At 53.2% G+C, this 18,872-nt stretch overlaps 2 long non-coding RNA genes across 2 annotated transcripts; one reads left to right on the top strand and one right to left on the bottom strand.

The window, feature by feature from the left end:
* Positions 1-616: 616 nt before the first annotated feature.
* LOC130263701 (uncharacterized) lies at positions 617-15,464 on the bottom strand. The gene is made up of 4 exons (XR_008842374.1): positions 11,089-15,464; positions 9,894-10,154; positions 5,437-5,565; positions 617-983 (listed from the first exon to the last, which is right to left on the bottom strand). It is a non-coding gene; the product is annotated as an uncharacterized LOC130263701 (long non-coding RNA).
* Positions 2,000-18,346, top strand: LOC130263700 (uncharacterized). Its single transcript, XR_008842373.1, has 4 exons — positions 2,000-2,011; positions 2,066-7,160; positions 10,478-10,583; positions 15,472-18,346. It is a non-coding gene; the product is annotated as an uncharacterized LOC130263700 (long non-coding RNA).
* The last annotated feature ends 526 nt before the right edge of the window (positions 18,347-18,872 follow it).

Raw genomic sequence — 18,872 nt, 5'->3', positions numbered from 1 at the left:
CCACCGGGGCTTGTTTGGGGAACCAAACAGGGCTGTGCAGGGGGATTTCTGTCAGCAGCCCGCAGCACCGAGTCTTCCTCCTCTAATTAAAAACAAACAAAAAAGGCCAAATCCTGGATCTGTATTTGTAAAGGGCCATTTGTAAATGAACCCTAAAAAATGTAAATTGAAATATTTTTCTCATCAGTTCTAAGCAGAAATTCCGCAGCACATCCAAACCCTTATCCCCACTCAGAGCTACCTGCCAGCCCTGGACACGACCCTGCCTCGCTCAGGGCTGTCCTGGCATTCACCAGCACTTTGATTCTGAAATAAAACATCCCATCAGGCTCAGCTGGACATTTAAATGAAATCCATCCCTCTACTTGCAGGTGTTGTTTCTCAGGTAAACGTAAGATAATGAAGTTTTTTCTGCCACAAAAAAGAAACCTCCGAAAAAACATTCTCTCCTGGTTTCTGATTAAACAAAACTAAGCTATTATAGCTGAAGGGATTCATTTTCTGGCTAAATATTTAAATTGGCAATTAATATCCGTCCCTTTGGTGGGAAAAGGGTTGTTCTCCAACGTTTCCTAGACTGGATGGGACAAATAAACTCACCAGAGATGGGTAAACAGAGGTTTAAACCAGTTTATTTCACACTGAACATTTTGCAAGGCTGCTGATGAGTGCGGGTCTGTCCGGGAGGAAATGAAAGCAGCCGGGATTTCTGGCAGAGCTTGGCATGGGCCGGGCAGGAGGAGGTGCCAGGGCTCGGGGTCAGCGGCAGAGCAGATTGGCACAGGCGGCGGGGCTGAGCCGGAGCCGCAGCAGGAGGGGACACTGCTGTCACTGTCACTGCCGCTGTCACTGCCGCTGTCACTGTCACTGCCGCCCTCCGAGCCCCCGGGCAGTGCAAGGACGGGCACCGAGCGCCCCCGGCCCCGCTGCGCCCACCCGGGCACCGAGCCCCGCTCCATTCAGCGCCTCCTGCAGCCGGGAACCTGGGGAAAGCAGAAGTGTGGCTGTAATTGGGATTAATCTATTTTTAGCAGGCTGTCTGCTGCCCTGTCCACGCTCCAGCTGAGATGTTTAATTCTGTCCAGCTCGACTCTTTATGCAGTGCCACCCAGGACTGATTTTTCTTTTCTTACAAACCTTGAATTTATTGTTTTTTCTCTTTTTTAAAATTGCTATCCTTTGTTTTGTTTTATTTTAAAAAATCCCCCACGAACAATAAATGGAAAATCCAGAATTAACCGTTGCTCTATTAAAAAAAAAAAAAAAAAAAAAAAAAAAAAAAGTTATACAACGTTTACTATCATTATTATTCATTTTACTACGGAGTTTGGAAACCTCGTCATAGATCAGGAATGTGTTGTACCCTGTGCTGCACAAACAGCACAGAAGGAAAATTGCCTCTTCCAAGCTATATTGGATAAAAACACGCAGTGATACCAAAAGGATTTTTGTTAAACAGCAGCAGGACAAGATGTCAAAGCCATCTCTGAGCACCTCAGCACTTACTGACCCCGCATTCAAATACCTGCCGTGCATATCTTTAACCTTTTATGAGATATTTGCAAAGCGAACTTCGAGATTAGCACTTGGGAAACCAGCCTGGAACACAGCTGGACCGACACCAAGAGCTGCCCGGCCCGGGGATGTTTCCCTTTCCCAAATCTCCTGCCCCGTGCCAGAGTGGGAGCGGCACCTTTAGCGGGGCACGGGGCAGCGAGTGCGGGTTCAGGGTTTTCCTCCTTCCTTTTTTCGGGATTGGGAAGATGCTCGGCAGGCAAAACCAGGCGGCGGTGCCGAAAGTGCCCTGCAAACCCAGCCCGGGGCCGGTTCTGCTCGGGCAGGGCGGGTTTGGGTCCTGTCCTGTCTGGGGCCGGTTCTGTTCGGGGAATGGAAAGGGCGGGTTTGGCCCCTGCCCATTCCACCTGTGCCCCAGCCCAGGGCCGGTTCCGTTCAAGGCATGGATAGCACAGGTTTGTCCAGCCCAGAGCCGGGTCTGTTCGGGGCAGGGCGGGTTTGGGTCCTGTCCTGTCTGGGACCGGTTCTGTTCGGGGCATGGATAGCACAGGTTTGGGTCGTGCCCACCCCACCTGTGCCGGTTCTTTTGGGGCAGGGCAGGTTTGGGTCGTGCCCACCCCACCTGTGCCGGTTGTTTTGGGGCAGGGCGGGTTTGGGTCGTGCCCACCCCACCCGTGCCCCCGCCGGGGCCGGGCTGACTCACGGAGCGCGGCTATTTCCGTGCTCCCGCTGCAATCCCTGCTCCTCCGGCTGCGCTGTCAGGCACCTCAGCACCCCCGCCGCCTCTATTCTTAGCAGCTAATAGCTGAAATAATTCCTTTTGTCCCCGCGCTGCTGGCTCCTGGGATCGGGAGCGGAGCGAACCTGCCCCCGCAGCCGCTCCCGGGGGTCCCGGGGGTCTCGGTGCCAACCGGGAATTCTGCTGCGGGCTGAGGATCCCGAACACCCCGATCCAACACAGCCACAACGCGGTGCTTTGAAGAAGCTGGGATGCCAATGCGGTGCCACCCCTCTGAAAAGGATCCTGGCTCTTCCAGCTGGGTTTCTTAGACTTCACCGGAATAATTCCAGGTTCTCAGAGGGAGGGCCGGGTTTTCACCTGCGGGCTCCCATTTCAGGGCTGCTCTGTGCCGTGCTGGGCTCGCACCGAGAATGCAAAGTCTGCATGCAAATGTGGCTCCGCGGTGCCAGCACAGCCGTGCCAGCACATCCCCGACAGCGCCGGGAACGATCCCGCAGCTCTGGCAGCGCCGGCTTCTGACCCCAGCAGCAGCTGCCCCACACAATTCCCCTGATCCACGTCCCGAGGGGCCCTGTGAACCCCCCACCCTGCTCCTCGTGGGACTGGCAGCTGTGCACACCCAAACAGAGCCACAGAATCGGCCTTAAAGCTGTTTGGAAAGGGGGTTATTGCCCTTGATGTGCCTGCTGCTCTTCCTCCTGCTGCTTGGGACCCCAGGGAGAGCAGCAGAGTGTTCCAAATGGAACAGGGTGCCCAGAGCAGCTGTGGCTGCCCCTGGATCCCTGGCAGTGCCCAAGGCCAGGCTGGACATTGGGGTTTGGAGCACCCTGGGACAGTGGGAGGTGGCCCTGCCATGGCAGGGGTGGCACTGGAGCTTTAAGGTCCCTTCCAACCCAAACCATTCTGTGATTCTGCTGGACTGGTAAAGAAAGGACTCACTGACCATTTCTCTGGAATTCACTAAAGAAGCTTGTCTGGAAAACAATAAACCTTTTGGAAAAAAACGAGACCTGAATGTTTGCTGTGACTGTCCCTCACTGAGGCTGTGCTCTGTAAGGATGAAACATCACTGACAAATCCAACACGAGCTACCCCAAACCAGCACTTAAAAACTGACTGTTCTGCATTTTAAAGCAGCTTTTAAGCCTCTGGGTTGGTAAAGTGAGGAAACTTTTCCACTGCCCTGTCCACCTTTGCCCGATTCTTCGCTCCTCCCGTTCGTGCCCGGCCACTCCCGCGGGATGTGCCGAGCCTCCCCTGCCGTGGCTGCCGAGGTCGAGGGGTTACAGATTTACAGCTGCCCAGACTTGCTGCAGCCCGGGCAGGAATTCACTTGGCATAAACGAGGCCTTTGGATTATTTATCTCAGCCCTTCAGTTAAACAGGAACATGCCCTGATTTTTAACAATCGTGCTTCCTGCGCCGGGGGAAGGTGTGGCCGATGGCATTTAAACCCAAACCTGAGCCAAGGCTTCCCCAGCAGGAAGCTGGGAGTGCAGGCAGGACCACGAGGGTTTCCTCCAGCACTCAAAACACAAGGGCCTCCCTCAGGTTATTTTATCACCCCCAGTTGCAATAATGATGTGCACGAAGGTGAGATTTGGGGAGTGGCAGCAGAAAATCGCACGGGAGAACTGAGGATGAACCTTTAGGTACAGCCTGGCACAGAAGCAGGGCAAGCCCAAACCTCCTCTGGAAGCTGAGGAATAACTCCCTGATCCTTTTGTGGTGCTGAGAGAACTGTCAAGGGCAGCCTGGAGGGTAAATCCCCTCCCTCCCTCCCCAAAAAATGGCATTTTCCCCAAACATCCAGCCTGAACCAACCCAGTTGCAAGTCCTGGAATCTTGTTACAATGTTCAGAACTATAAAAACTCTTTATTTTATTAATCAGCACTGTAAGCACTCAGGGCCCAGCTGTGATCAGCCATGGGGTCACCCCCAGTTTTGGAAGAGATTCCTACCCTGCCATTCTGACAGTGACACTGATCTCCCCCGTCCCAGACCACAGCCATGGATTATTCCCATTTTCCAAGCTTGCTTTCTAGCCCAGGACTTTGCACCCTCATGGGCAGTTCTTACAAAACCAAAGCTCGGCCTCCCACTTTTAAAGTCTGGAAGGAAAAGAAAAAAAAAAGCTAAAAAAAAAAAAAAAAACCCAAAAAAACCCAAAAAAACCTAAAACCAGTAGTAACACATGGAAATGGGCTCCAGTTAAACCAGAAAAGCAGCCTAGGTTTTTATAGTGGAATGTTGAAGATGTTCTAACCAGAAAATGCTGAATCCTGCCCAAGAGTGTCAGAAAATGACTTTATGTTTTTAGGCCTCATCACTCAGTTCCAAGGGCTGAAGTTTTCCATTGCCCCAAGATCTCTTACACAGTTGATTGTTCCCCTGAGCACAGCTCTGAGCTCTTCTTGGGAGCCTGAGTGCCACCAGCAAGTACCTGGAGCCAGGTAAAGACAGAAACATTCCAGGGCTGATGATTTTCAAAGCAAAACAAACCATAAAATAAACACCCCATTTCCCCTGAAAGCAACCAGAAAGAGTAATTTGAAATAAACCAAACTCGGTTTCATCTTCTTAACGCGCCTCAGGCCTGACCAAAGTGGTGTGAGCTGAAAGCACCACTGAAGTGCCCTGTTTCTGAATTTCATCTCACTCTGGAGTTTCATGTGGCTCTGTCACATCCGTGGATCTCCAGGTGGCCTCTGCTGCCTGCACAGCGTGGTGCAAAGCACTGGGGAAAAGTGGCAACACCAAAAATCCGCCCTGGCCCCGGGTGCTGGGGCTCCTGAGAGAATGGGGGTGACTGAAAGCAGCAGAGGCAGCTCCAGCCTCAGCAAAGCCCAGCCTGCTTCGGGGGATGACTCATTCCAGGAGCCTGAGCTCGCTCCCAGTCATTAAGGAAGGAGTTAATCCCTGCAGCTTTGGCCACAAAGTGGATGTGTAAGGCCTGGAGTCCCATGGGCTCGATTGCATAAGAAACCATGTATTGTGGCATTCAGTTGATCATGCACTACTTCTTCTGGTCACATGGAGGCTTGATTTCCCCTTGCATCAGCTACGACAGACTTTTCACATTTCTCGTACTGGTGTCTGTTCAGTTCAGTGGGGTCACCCCCTTCACCCCACGGCAGAGCCTGTGCTGCTCCCCCAGCCCTGACCCACGGGATCTCACCCCCGTTTCTGCAGGATCCTGGCAGAGGAACCGGGCGCTTGTAATTTTTCTCATTTGTGTCTGTGCGTAACAGGTGTCATTTTCAGTGTAGTACAGACAAATCCCAAAATAGCTCAGGCTCTTCAGACGCTGCGAGGAGAGAAAACCGTGGTTACTTCAGCTCTGGTTGTAGTGAACACCCAACGCTCGCAGCCGGCTCTGAAGTCGGAATTAAAATGGCAGACGGAGGAGTGGAGCAGGGATCTGTCTGCATTCCCTGTTTCCTGAAGGACTGCTCCTCACTGCTCTGAGTGTGCACATCCCTCACAGTGCTGCCTTCCCCAGGAGCTGCACCTAGCACGGATCCTCCTCCACACTCCCAGAGCTCTGCCTCCCCTGCCCAGTGCGGGGCTGGCCGGAGGCACCAGAGTTACTCCAGGGATTTGGGGGGCAGAGGCGAGCAGGGAGAGTGCAGCTGCAAAAGGCTCCTTGCCTGGGGATGGTGCCTGCTGTGCTGAAATGCAGAGCTGCCTGTGGACTGTCTTTGTCGGGGATTATTGGATTCTGGTGACTCCAGGAGCACAGTTATTAGCTCCCCTGCCTACGCCGAGCGTTTTGAATCTGTGTGTGTGATAACACTTATTAATACTGCTCAGATTAAGAAGATCCTATGGCTTTCCAGCACTTTCAGCACCTTATCTCACACCACCCATCTGCCCAGCAGCAGAACCACGCTCAGATCAGTGTGTTGTGGCCAGCAGAGCAGGGCCTTGTGGGGTCAGCAGCAGCCTCATGCCCAGAAGCCCTGCATTTGTTCACAGCAGCAGCTCCTCCTAAGGTGCCTTGTGCTTCAGGGGATCTGCCTGCTGAGGATTTGCAGGACGTGGGCCTAAAAGATTTTATTTCAGGAAGTCAAGCAGTGGTTCCTGTCACCGAAACAGTTAATCAGAAAGCACCAACTCTCTACTGCAACGTGTGTGTGCGTGCACGTGTTTTTGTTTTTTAGAGCCAGCAAGATTTGCTTTGGTTTTTTTTAAAGCAGAAAACACCAAAAAAGTTGGCTGTGGTTTCAGCTGCTATCACTTGAGATTTGTACTGCTGACTACCAATCCTAAAAGAGTTAACCTGGTAAGTATGACTCAGAAGCAGAGAAGGAGATGCGAGGCTGAGAGCCGGGGAGGAAGCGCAGAAACAGAGGTGAGGAACAGAAGAATTGCCAAAAAAAGGTGCAGAGTCCAGGAGCGACGCTCCCTCCGGTCTGCCTGGCCCTGGCACCGCTGGCACGGGCTCCCTGGAAAGCTGCAGTTCCGCTCTTATAACACAAGGAGCAGGCTGGAGAATTTAGAGCTGCGTCACAGAGCTCAGCGAGAGAGTGAGAGAGCAAGCTCCGTCGATAGGTCTACCAGCAACAGCCCTGCTGCAGCAAGAGGGGAGAGAGGCAGCAAGAGAGGCACAGAGGGCTCCAGGAAGAGAAGTGGCACCAACAGCACGGACTGGGCTCCTGCCACCATCCACTGCCACTTGCAGCCCGTCCTGGGGCTCGCCTGGCGTAGGAGGCTTCGCCCATTGACGATGCTGGAGACCCGGCGCGCTTAATCCCGCGGGGAGGGAGAGTGGGCAGACACCGAAAGGGTTAACGGGAAGGAAATTTCTGGAACCTTCTCTTCTGCGGCGCTCCAGAGCGAGCGCAGGGCTGCGCAGATGGTGCACGGGCACGGCTCCTCGGTCCGGTTCGCCTCCCTCACGTACGTACCCTTTGATCAGGATGGGGCTCGGAGCTCCAGCCGCGTATTCGGATTATTTGCAGGGCGTCCCTTTCCCCCGGCGTCCCTAAGTTCGGATCCCAAAGTGCCTTTATTATTATTTTGGCTGGGTAGGGTTGCTCTGTTCTGCGTCAGAGCTGTTTTCTCAATGGAGCGACGGCACAGGTTGTACTAATGTCACTCCTGCCGGCATTGCTGTGCTGCAGAGGAGGGTAGTAGTGGTGGGGGACAGATGACAACTTTGCAAAGATTGCTGTTTTCCCGGTTTGTCTGGGTTTTCTATCCCCCCCGTGTCCCTGGAGGCTGGCATGTCAGCCAGGGCTCGGTGCAGGGGTTAACAGGCGCCCTGCATTCGGAGCTGGGAGCTTTGTCACTGCGTAGTTCGCAAAGTGGCAAACGGTGACGCAGTGATCATTGCAGGGCACGTCGTCCAGTTTTTAAAAGCACTGGGGACAGGTAGACGGGTGCCTTCCAGACGCTTCCACACCAGCTGAAAGGGGTTAAAGATGAGTCGAGCCGGGAAGCCAGCATTTAGGGATTAAATGTCATCATTTTGGCGTTGGAAAGTTGTTTACCTTGCTCTCTCGGTGTCTCCATGCTGGCAGGCGGCCAGCTCACATGTGATAGTCTTCCCTGGACTGCTGCATCATTAACGAGAGCCAGCGGCGGCTCCCATTGGCCGCGGAGGGCGCAGCGCCGGGGCCGCGCCGCCATTGGGCGCGCCGGGGATGGCAGGTGGAGCGCCCGAGCCCATTGGCCGCGCGGGCGGCGAGCGGCGAGCGGGGCGCAGGCTGCCCTCTGACCGCTGGCCACTGCTGCTGGCCACTCCTGCTGCTGGTCAGTGCTGCTGGTCAGTGCCTGCTGCTGGTCACTGCTGCTGGCCACTGCCTGCTGCTGGTCAGTGCTGCTGGTCAGTGCCTGCTGCTGGTCACTGCTGCTGGCCACTGCTGCTGGCCGCTGCCTGCTGCTGGTTACTGCTGCTGGCCGCTGCCTGCTGCTAGTCACTGCCTGCTGCTGGTCAGTGCCTGCTGCTGGTCAGTGCTGCTGGTCACTGCTGCTGGCCACTGCCTGCTGCTGGTTACTGCTGCTGGCCGCTGCCTGCTGCTGGTTACTGCTGCTGGCCGCTGCCTGCTGCTGGCCACTGCCTGCTGCTAGTCACTGCTGCTGACCACTGCCTGCTGCTGGCCACTGCCTGCTGCTGGTCAGTGCCTGCTGCCGGCCACTGCCTGCTGCTGGCCACTGCCTGCTGCTGGTCAGTGCCTGCTGCTGGCCACTGCCTGCTGCTGGCCACTGCCTGCTGCTGGCCACTGCCTGCTGCTGGCCACTGCCTGCTGCTGGCCACTGCCTGCTGCTAGTCACTGCCTGCTGCTGGCCACTGCCTGCTGCTGGTCAGTGCCTGCTGCTGGCCACTGCCTGCTGCCGGCCACTGCCTGCTGCTGGTCACTGTCTGCTGCTGGTCACTGCTGCTGCTGGTCACTGCTGCTGGTCAGTGCCTGCTGCTGGCCACTGCCTGCTGCTGGTCACTCACTGCCTGCTGCTGGTCACTGCCTGCTGCTAGTCACTGTCTGCTGCTGGTCAGTACCTGCCCGCTGCTGGTCACTGCCCGCTGCTGGTCACTGCTTCTACTCCCTGCTTCTATTCCCTGCCTGCTCCCTGCCCGCGGGTGTCAGCGGAGGGGCAAGCAGGACTGCCGAGTGCCCTCTGACCGCTGGCCACTGCCCACTGTCTGCTCTATTCCCTGCCTATTCCCTGCCTGCCCACTGCCTGCTCTCTGCCCACTGCCTGCTCTATTCCCTGTTCTACTCCCTGCTCCTATTCCCTGCCTGCCCACTGCCTGTTCACTGTTCACTGCCTGCTCCCTGCCCGCCGGTGTCAGCAGAGCAGCAAGCAGGGCCAGCATGGACTGCCCAGTGCCCACTGCCAGTGCCCAGTCAGTGCCTGCTCCCATTCCCTGCCTGCTTCCTGCCCGCGGGTGTCAGTGGAGCGGTGTGAAAGCGGGGCTGCCCTCTGCCCTCTGCCCAGTGCCAAGTGCCCACTGCCTGCTCCTTGCTCCTATTCCCTTCCTGCTCCCTGCTCCTATTGCCTGCCTGCCCACTGCCCCTCCCTGCATCTATTCCCTGCCTGCTCCCTGCCTGCTCATGTCAGAGGAGCGGCTGTGCAAGCACTGGGCTCCTGCGCAGTGCCCAGTGCCTGCTCCCTATTCCATACCTGCTCCCTGCCCACGGGTGTCAGCCAGAGTGGCCATGAGAGCACAGGGCTGCCCTGTGCCCAGTGCTGCGTGCTCAGAGCTTCCAGCTCCCTATTCCTGCTCCCTGCTCGCGGGTGTCAGGGAAGCAGCCATGTGGCACAGCCAGCACCAGGCTGCCCTCTGCCCCATGTTCCCTGCTGCCCACTGCTCCCTGCCTGCTCGTGCCAACCAGAGTGGCCGTGCAGCACAGCCACCCATCCTCTGCCCACTGCTCCCTGTTCCCTATTCCCTGCCTGCTCCCTGCCTGCAGGTATCAAACCTGAATGCTCATCCCAGTACTCTGAGTACCAGCAGCTGCCCCTGCCCTGTTCCCTGCCTGCTTGTTGTCTGTTCCCTGTCTGTTCCCCCTGCTCCCTGCCCATTCCCTAACTTCTCCCTGCCCATTCCCCAGCCTGCTCTATGGCTGTTCCCTGCCTGCTCCCAGCTCCCTTCCCACACTCCCTGCCCGCTGCTCGCTCCGTGCCCACCTGGGATCCCGGGGTGCCAGTGTCCCTGGGCAGCAGGCAGGACAGGAGCTGGTCCCTGCTCGGTGTGCTGGGTGCAGCCCTTCACCCATGGGTGCTCCCAGGCCTCATTTCGCCGTCCAGTCGTGATGATGACGTGTCAGAGCTGCAGCTCACGGTGCAGGGGAAAGTACTGGGGTTCAGGGCTTTTCTCCTTGCTTCCTTCTCCCTTGTGAAGTGCTGGAGTGTTGGCAGCACTGTGGCAGCTTGGGGCAGGGATTGCACCTGGAAATTATGTTGTGAGAATAGTTAAAGAAATGAAAATGACTCTTGCCCAAACTCAGCTTTTGTTCACACAAGTGTGAGTTTGCCACAGGCTCAGTAACATCACACAGAGATGGAGACTGCCCTCAGTCATGGGTCTGAAAGGTTTGCAAAGGAGTAACAGTATTAGAAAGCCAGGACAGAAGGATGGGAAGGACTGGTTAAGGATAAATGGGAGACTGAGGGCAGAGAGCAGCTCCAGAGGGAGGATGAGGAAGTGAAAGGGAGAACACTTTTCCCTCTTAACCATTTACTATACTATTCTTTCACCTCTCTTCTTAAAGCGACCAGCAATGAAGATGGCAGCTCTGCCTGGAAGTGCTGAGGACACAGCCAGCCTTGAGCTTGGTCCTTCTGGCTGAGGAAGTCTCCTGATTATGCAGTGGAGTGGTAACTTTGCTTTCTCATACACCAGGGAGCATTATTCCATAGCCCTCACCGTTCTGAGGCTGACCCAAGTTTCAGGATGTGCTAGCAGGAGTCTTTCATCTCTGTTACTCGCTGGCTGCCATCTCCAGCGTCAGGGTTGGTTGTTTAGCAACAACCGCTGGGCTCAGCACCGGCTCAGGCACCACCGTCCCCATGGCTGGGCTGCAGCCTGGCTCTGCAGGCTGCTCTGGGAGACAGGGAAGGGCTGGATTTGCACCCTGAAGGGGTTTTGGTGGATTGGTGGCGAAGGCCGCAGGCGCTGCGGATTTTTCGCGTCCTTTGCGCAGAGCCGCCATTTGCACCGGCAGTGCGGTGCAGGGACAGGGAGGGAAGAACCCAACAGACTCTACGTGCCACTCCCCACTTCCTTTGCCTCTTTGCCATCTCCATCTTCCCTCCTTTTCTGCCAGATTCCATAGGGGATTTCAGCCTCTTACTGCAGTCATCCCAGCCCCTCCTGACTCACCGAGCCTTCGCTGGCTGTAGCTCCCTCGGAGCCTCCTTGCCTCCCGCAGCGCCAGATCCGCAGAGCAGGGCAACAACAGCAACAGCAGCCACAACGGGGGTCCCTGCAGCCAGACACACAGGCATAAATACACACACACACTGGCACACAGGAGAACAGCCCCAGACAGCTGGGGAGGGGTTCTGCACGGCCAGGAGCTGGACTAAGGCACTGTTGTGATGCTGGGTTGTGTGGATGATGGGTGGGCTGTGTCTGTTTTCCTGAGCGTTGGTTGCGTGGACAGCTCTTTGTGGTTCTCCCCATCATGGCTGTGGGGTGGAGGAGCCCTTGCTTTGTAAAGCTAGTGCTGTTTCATGGCTTTCAAGGAGGTGCCACTGGCTGCTGAGTGTGTTCAGTGTATTTGGTTTAAATCCTTTTGCCACCATGTTTTGGCCCCAGCGATGGTTTAACTGTGCCTAAAGCAGGGAGGGTAAGGAGACGGATAAAAGAGGAGTTATTTCAATGTTAAACTTCAGCTGTAAATCTCATTACTCAGGAATTGAGGTTACTGTCAGCAGGTAAATCTGTTGGACTGGCAGGAAACAAGGCTAAGAAGGGGACATGGCATATTTCTGTAGGACAGCAGTGACTGTGTGCACAGGGGTGGCACTGTCACCATGAGCTGTACCTGGGTAACTGCTCCGTGATCGCTCTCTGCACAGTGCCACAAAAGGACTGGGGAAAGCTGTGATTTCTCCCTCCCTCTGACACTTGTGTGTGTGACAGCTGATTCATTTTCCTCTCTCTGGGTTTCCCTGCTCTGGGGAGTGGGGTTTGCTCTGCCTGGGCCTTGGTGCAGCAGCGTGACGCAGCGTTCGGTCCCACGCCGACAAAGCACACGCAGTTTGCTCGGGCGCTGCGGCCGCTCGGGGACCGCGGGGTTCGGGGAGGGAAGGACAGCATTTCACAAGCCCATGATAGAAATTTAAAAGCATTACCTCTCCTTGTCTGCTAGTGAGGGAAGGCTCTGTGAGGGACAGCCAGCCATGATCTCCTCCTGCACTTGTTTTGCCGATGGTCATGTTACATCTGTGACGCAGACGAATTTTGCTGTTGGTTCCCGTCAGTGCTTTAGGGAGTGGAGCTGATGGGGGAACAAGCTTGAATATGGTTAGAAACATTCATTTCGTGCTGGTGTTAGAGTTCAAAGCCCACCTGAAGGGTCAGGGGTATCAGACCCCCCCCAAAAGTGAAGGAATTGGGGTGAGCCCAGCACCCCTGGCCATTCTGCTGCTCGCAGAGCAGGCTCGGAGCCTGCAGCACTGCTGCTGTTCATTTCCATGTTATACAAATACAGCACTGGGCTCTGTGTCAGGAGCTTTCTGATGCTGTGAGAAGCTTAAAGTCTACAAGCAAATGTTTTTCTTTTCTTATTTGGGAACATTCATTAAAATGTCTAAATGCCAAGTGTTCTACCCTCTCTCCTCTGACAAATCTCTCCCAGACCTATCCAGAAAATTCAGTGCTGCTGCGTAGGATTGTCAAAACTTTATCATGGTGTTTTCTTACAGTTTAATAGGGGTATGGCTGGGGGGGGAGAGTAAGATTTAATTTGGTTAAATATCTGTAATGCTGATGTTAATGGACAAGCATGTAGCTAGACAGAGGAGTTGCCCATAACCTCTCTATCTCTGTATATAGACAGTCCCAAGCCCAGGCTGTGAGGAAAAAAGGGAATTATCCCATTCCCACCCACCCAGACAATTTGGGTGCAAAGGCAGCAGTGGAAAAGGCCAAGCTGGAATGTCACAAAATGGTTCCACCAGCACTCAGAGATGCCAGTGCCGTTTATCCTGGCACGGCTCCGAGAGCGGCACCGCGAGCCGCCTGCTGCAAGGTCATTCCCCTGACTCATGGCAGCAACCAGTTGGTTCAGGAACTCCCCATCTACTTCTCTTGCAACTGTGCCCATACCTGAACCTGGACTGGAGGCTTGAAAATTAACATTACAGCAGCATAGGGGGGTACTGAGTCCAAAACTGTAGCTCCAAAAATTCCATGTCTCTGAAAGATTTTAAAATCCATATCAGCAATTTGTTTTTTTGCTAGCTCCAAAAACTTTCTATTAGTTCCCTCATCCCTTTTCCCCCATGACTTCCTCTGGACTGCTGGGAACCAGGAGTGACATGTATTTAAGGACTCACAGTCTGTTCTAGGAAGAAAACCTCTGTGTAAATTTGCATTTCTGTAGCTCAGGTGGACTCTGCAGGCTCCCCAGAGCCTGCCAAGCCAGGGGTGTCTCTCAGGTGCTTTCAGTTTCAGGTATCTCAGCTCAGGAGCTGTCTTGTCCCCTCCCAGGTTTCCCCATTTTTCCCTGGTGCTCCTACTTGCCCATCTCATTTGTATTTTCAGTTGTCTCATGACAGCACCAGCCCTGGATTTGCTCAGGGCTGGCTCTGCTTGTCTCAGCCTCCCAGGCAGCAGAGGAGTGGTTAATGCCTCTGAGCAAAATTATTATTTAGTCCCCAAAGTTCAACTTGGGGGCATGTTCTGTGGACAGAGAGGGACAGGGGGAGCAGGGCAGGCCAAGCAGAGCCCTCCTGCTCCAGAGCTGCCAGCCCACCTCACCAAGCCCCAGCCTGACCCTGCTCACCTGAGCCTGCACCTTCCCCATGGTTATCTGCTCTCCAAAGGACAGAGCCTGGCTGCCAATCCTGCTGCCAGTGACGACTCCTCGCCTACAGGGAGGCAGATGTGATGGCTCGTCTGCTAAAACCTGAGCCAACACACTGTGATTCAGCCCTCCAGCTTTCCAAGGAAGAGCTATTTCTGAGTGAAGCTCTTCAGCTCCCCCCACAAACACTCACAGTGCTCAGGAGTCCATCAGCAGCCACTAGCTTTGCATTTGGATATCCAGCTCAAATGCTTCTTAAACACTGCCAGTGGCTCCTGGTATTTCAGGGATGGAATGATGGAAACCCTGGGAACAGGGACAGACCAGCAGCTCGTGGGCTTGGGGGAGTCAGCCAGGAGTGTCTGGTCAGTGCTCTTCTCTAGCTGTTTTGCAGGTAGAGTTAAACTAAAGGCTTGTCTGGTTTGAAGGCAGGTTATACTTCAGTGAACATCTGGCTGGGTTTGTTTCCTTATGTTCCTCCCTGGCACAGGACATTCTTTTGTCTCTTGAATGACACAAAAGAAAAATATGGCTTCTCTTGCCATTACCTGGAGGAGCTGGAGCAGTGGTGTTGGGGGAACACCGTGTTCCTGAACTGACTGTACAAATCACAACAATCATCTCCCTGTGAGAGCTTTCAAGCCCTGCAATCAGTACTTTACATTCTAAAGTGATGCTTAGGTACAGCAGTTAGGAATAGAAAATGGCCTTTCTGGTTGCAGCTGCTTAGGTGGATCATTTGTTTGAGTGGAGTGAGTTTTGCAATGTGCTGCTCACTCAGGTTGTGTAGGACTAAATTTGATGAGTTTTTATTCCTGCTGCCCTTCCCTGACCTCAGCCATGTAAGTGCAGTGCTTTTCTTCCCCTCTGTGTTTGCCCAGTTTCACCTCCCTGCTCCCTGTGAGCTCTGGAGTCTTCCACAGGATCCAGGGCTTCAGCAGCTCCTCCAGACAGGCTGGGGGTCTGCCCAGGAACCCTCTGAGAGCAAAGCTGCAGGAAAACTGGGTGGCTCCAGGCAAGCCAAAGCTATTTCAGCTGAGCAGGGGGGATCACAGGATGGGGAACCACAGCACTAGTATCAAAGCACACCTCTAATGGCCACCATGCTAAAACAGACACTGCAGAGTGCCCTGGCACGTTCCCCTTCACAGGAATTGAAGTCAGTGACTCAAATCAAGCAGACCTGACTGTCCCATTGCTCACAAAAGGGACACAAAGCTCCACAGGCTTTTACCCCATCCTGTCCCAGTGGTCAGCCTGCCTTGGGGGGTTTCAGACACAGTGTCTGACTTTTAACTCCATTTGGCCTGCACCTGTAAGGCTGCAAGAGCAGGACTGAGGGAATAGGCTACATTCAATTCAGGATTGTAATGTGGAGTTTTTATTGTGGTCTTAATAAAGGAAAAAAAAAAAATCTCCCTTATGCTGTAAACTGGTGAAGGAAGTACCTGCTTTTGCTGCCCATAACAGCAGTGGCATCTCCAGAGCTGTCTCCTAAACACAAAAATCAACTTTCCAAAGTAGTGCAGCCCCTACTCTGCCTCCCCTCAGCCCAACAGCAGGTGCTCCAGGCTGAGGGCTGGCTCCCAGTGCAAGTCAGAGCACATTTGTCCACAGCTGACCCACGCAGCACCAGCTTGCACAACAAAGAGATGCAGTTGCAGGCTCCCCACGCTGAGGAGGCTTTTTTTGAAACCTTAGAAGTTCACTCATTTCCATTCCCCTTACAGGTCACCACTTGTACTGTCACACCCCTTGTCCTGCACCTGGCCTTGGGCTGATTCATTCCTTCACTGGCAGGATGATGCATCAAGCTCAGATTCTCAGCATGTAAAACAGGGATTATTTTCTCCAGGGGAGACCAGAGCCTGATGAACCACGAGTTTCACCCCGTGATGTGAAAATGGAGGAAAAAATTCGTGATGCACACTGAGATGTGTTTTGCTTTCTGTAAAAGCCCTGGAACTGCCTTTCTATAGAAGGTGTAGTTTGTGAAAAATCAGGTCTGTGACATCCAGGCTTGCCTTGTTCCTGCTCACTGAAGGTCTCAGGGTAGAGAGGAAGTTCCCTTTCACAGGGAAGGCAGGGATTCCCTTTTTGCCTTTGTGTCCTATGGAATGTATAAAGCAGTGTGAAGTCCATGAAAAGCTTTGAGTTGTTCCTCTGAAAGAAGCTACAGAACAGCACTGCCACTAAAACACCTGAAAAACCACAGAATGATATTGTACTTTCCCTACTATTATTTACTGAAAGTCCAGACCTCTGTGACCAAGCCAAGGACAGGTGACAGTGCAGGGGCTGGGATGGAATTCCCAGAGCAGCTGTGGCTGCCCCATCCCTGGCAGTGTCCAAGGCCAGGCTGGACACCCTGGGCCAGGGGAAGTGTCCTTGCCATGGCAAAGGGGGCACTGGGTGAGCTTTAAGGTCCCTTCCAACCCAAACCATCCTGTGCTCCTGTTTTCCTGCCCCTGTGCACATCCCCAGCAGGGTGCTGTGGATCACAGAATCCTGAGCTGCTCCTTTCCCCTGCCCAGACACACTGGGAGCCTTGGAAAGGAGCACAGACAGATGAACCCTTCCCAAAACATGCACCTGCACCCTGCCAAGAAGGGCTGACACCTTCTGGGGAGCTTGTGAAGGCAACAGGACAAACTCCAGGTAGCCTGGAGGAGGAGCAGCAGCATCTTAATTATGCTGAAGTGAAACCTGGTTTTATCAAAACTATAAATAATAAATGAGCCATTGGTCTTCATCTGCTGCATGGTATTTCTGGCAAGGCTGGTCTCCTTTGCAGAGGGGAAGATGTGCAGAGGTTTTCAGTCCTTCTAAGTCTCATACTTTGACACAAGTTCCCATTTTCAGCAGCACAGAATTAAGTGACATTTCCTCCAACTATTTTTCAAAACCCTAATGAAGATTTCTTTGTAATGCTTTCTACTGAGGCAAGGAAAAAGCAAAGCAAAGTTCACTGGGAGCCTGTTTCTCAGAGCTGCTGCTGTGATTCTGTCTGTGCTGCACCTGCCTCTCCTCAGCAGCAGCTCCTGGTGCAGCTTTTCAGGAGTAAATCTCACCTGAAAATAGAGGGTGTCTCATAAATAACTGTGCCAGCAGGCAGGCACTGGGGAGGGAACCTGCTTTCCACTTGTCTTTCACCCTGTTGCCCCAGATAATGGATTTAGAAACAACAGCAAATATCCAGGCACAGGAATCTAGTGCAGTTATTTCCCCTTCCTCCAGCACTCTTTCTTGGAAGGACAAGCTCTTGTCTCTGAGCTTTGCCCCTGCTGCCTGGGAGTGTGCATTAGGATGGAGCAGATTTTTGGACGTGGTTACAGCAGGAATACACAGAGTTGCCAAAAACCCAGGGCATCAATAAGTGAAACTGCTGCCTCCAGTTGTGCTTTGTTCCATTTCACATTGGCCTCTGCTCCAGCACAGGTCAGACACTTATCCAAGGGTTGATAGCTCCTGAATTATGCATGTGTGGAGCAGCTCTGAGCTTCTCAACACCCCTCTACTCCCTCTGCTCTGAGCTCTGGACACTGCAGGTTAAGTGCACTGCTCAGCCTGCTGCAGTTCCAGGAACCATCAGCCGCTCATTTCCACACTCTCCTTCCTCAACAACTTCCCCTGAACCATTTACAGTTCCATTTATCAATGCTCTCCTTTTGTTCTGACCCACACTCTAAGTACTTTCAACCCAATTTATTTTCATTCTGCCTGCAGAATTCAGAAGTTGTCTCACAAAAATCTGCAAGTCCTTGCTCATTTAAAGCCCAGGAACTGCTGTGGAGGAAGTTCCATCAGGACACTCACATTTCCTTTCCCTGTCACAAAAAGCACCTGATCTGTCCTGTACTGTCTGATCAGTGAATGACAGAAAGCCAGAATTGTCTCTGTCTTGGACAGAATGAGGTTCATACCTGGTTTCATCTGCAGTGAAATGAAAAAAGTGTTTCTGTACCACACAAACTTCCCACACTCACCCCATCAGCATTGTGCTCTGCAATAGCAAGAAATAAAACCTTGGTCATCACTTGCTGGGAAGAATTTGAGTGCATTCCATCTGGCTAGGGCAGGGAACAACACTCACTGCCAGGCTGGGGGTTTTTCTTCACCACATATTTAATTTCTCCTCAACCATCCATAAGATGCTACAAAAAAATATCCATAAAGTAGCTAAGGCCAAGGTAACTGTCTTGCTGTCTAATAAAATTAAATAAATGAATTTTTCTCTAGGTACGGTGGAGATGAAGGATTTTCTCCCTCAGCCTGCAGCCATGCACAAGATGTGTCTTCCTCTGGAAGCTGGTTTCACATGGTGGCTTAGATTTTCCCACTTTGTATCTAGCACCATTTGAAATCAGTGTTCTAGGAGCAAGAATTACAGCGTGGGAGGAGACCAAGCACCTGCTCACTTCAACAGCATCCTCTGCTCCTCACATCAGCCCCTTTTCCAAAGGTTTTTTTTTTGCCAGCCATCCACTTTGTAACATCATCTGATTTTAGACACTTCTCCAACCACTGTATGCACCCTCCCAAGCCAGGGCCACAGCAGCACAGCCTCGTGCTCGTGTACTTCTGCTCAATAAACAATGGATATGAGTTCAAGGTGTCCAGAGTAAAGTGATCCACAGCTTGCATGAAAACCAGCGTGGTACCTCTTGTACCCTGACAGGCAAAGGGTGTTTGATACCCAAAACTAGGATCAGCATTTCATTTACTGCCTCAGAGCAAAAGGATTTCCACCCCCTGCCTGGGGACTCCACCATCACAGGACTCTCATCCCATAGCTCTGCAAATACAGAAATCTGACCTCAGCAGTCAAACACAGAAGTGCCTCCAGCAATCCCAGAATCCAGACTGGTTTGGGCTGGAAGGGACCTTAAAGATCATCCTGTTCCAACCCTCTGCCATGGGCACCATGAAGATGCCACACAGCACCCACTCCTTTTTGTAGGATCATTCTCTAGCACACACACACAGACCCCACTCCTTTATGTAAATCATTTTCCAGCACACACAGACCCCACTCCTTTTTGTGAAATCATTCTCTAGCACACACAGACCCCACTCCTTTTTCCAGAATCATTTTCCAGCACACACACACAGCCCCCACTCCTTTTAGTAG

Source organism: Oenanthe melanoleuca, chromosome 26, assembly GCF_029582105.1.
Source record: "Oenanthe melanoleuca isolate GR-GAL-2019-014 chromosome 26, OMel1.0, whole genome shotgun sequence".
In the NCBI taxonomy this organism is placed as follows: Eukaryota; Metazoa; Chordata; class Aves; order Passeriformes; family Muscicapidae; genus Oenanthe; species Oenanthe melanoleuca.
This window is presented reverse-complemented; position numbering and strand designations above follow the sequence as displayed.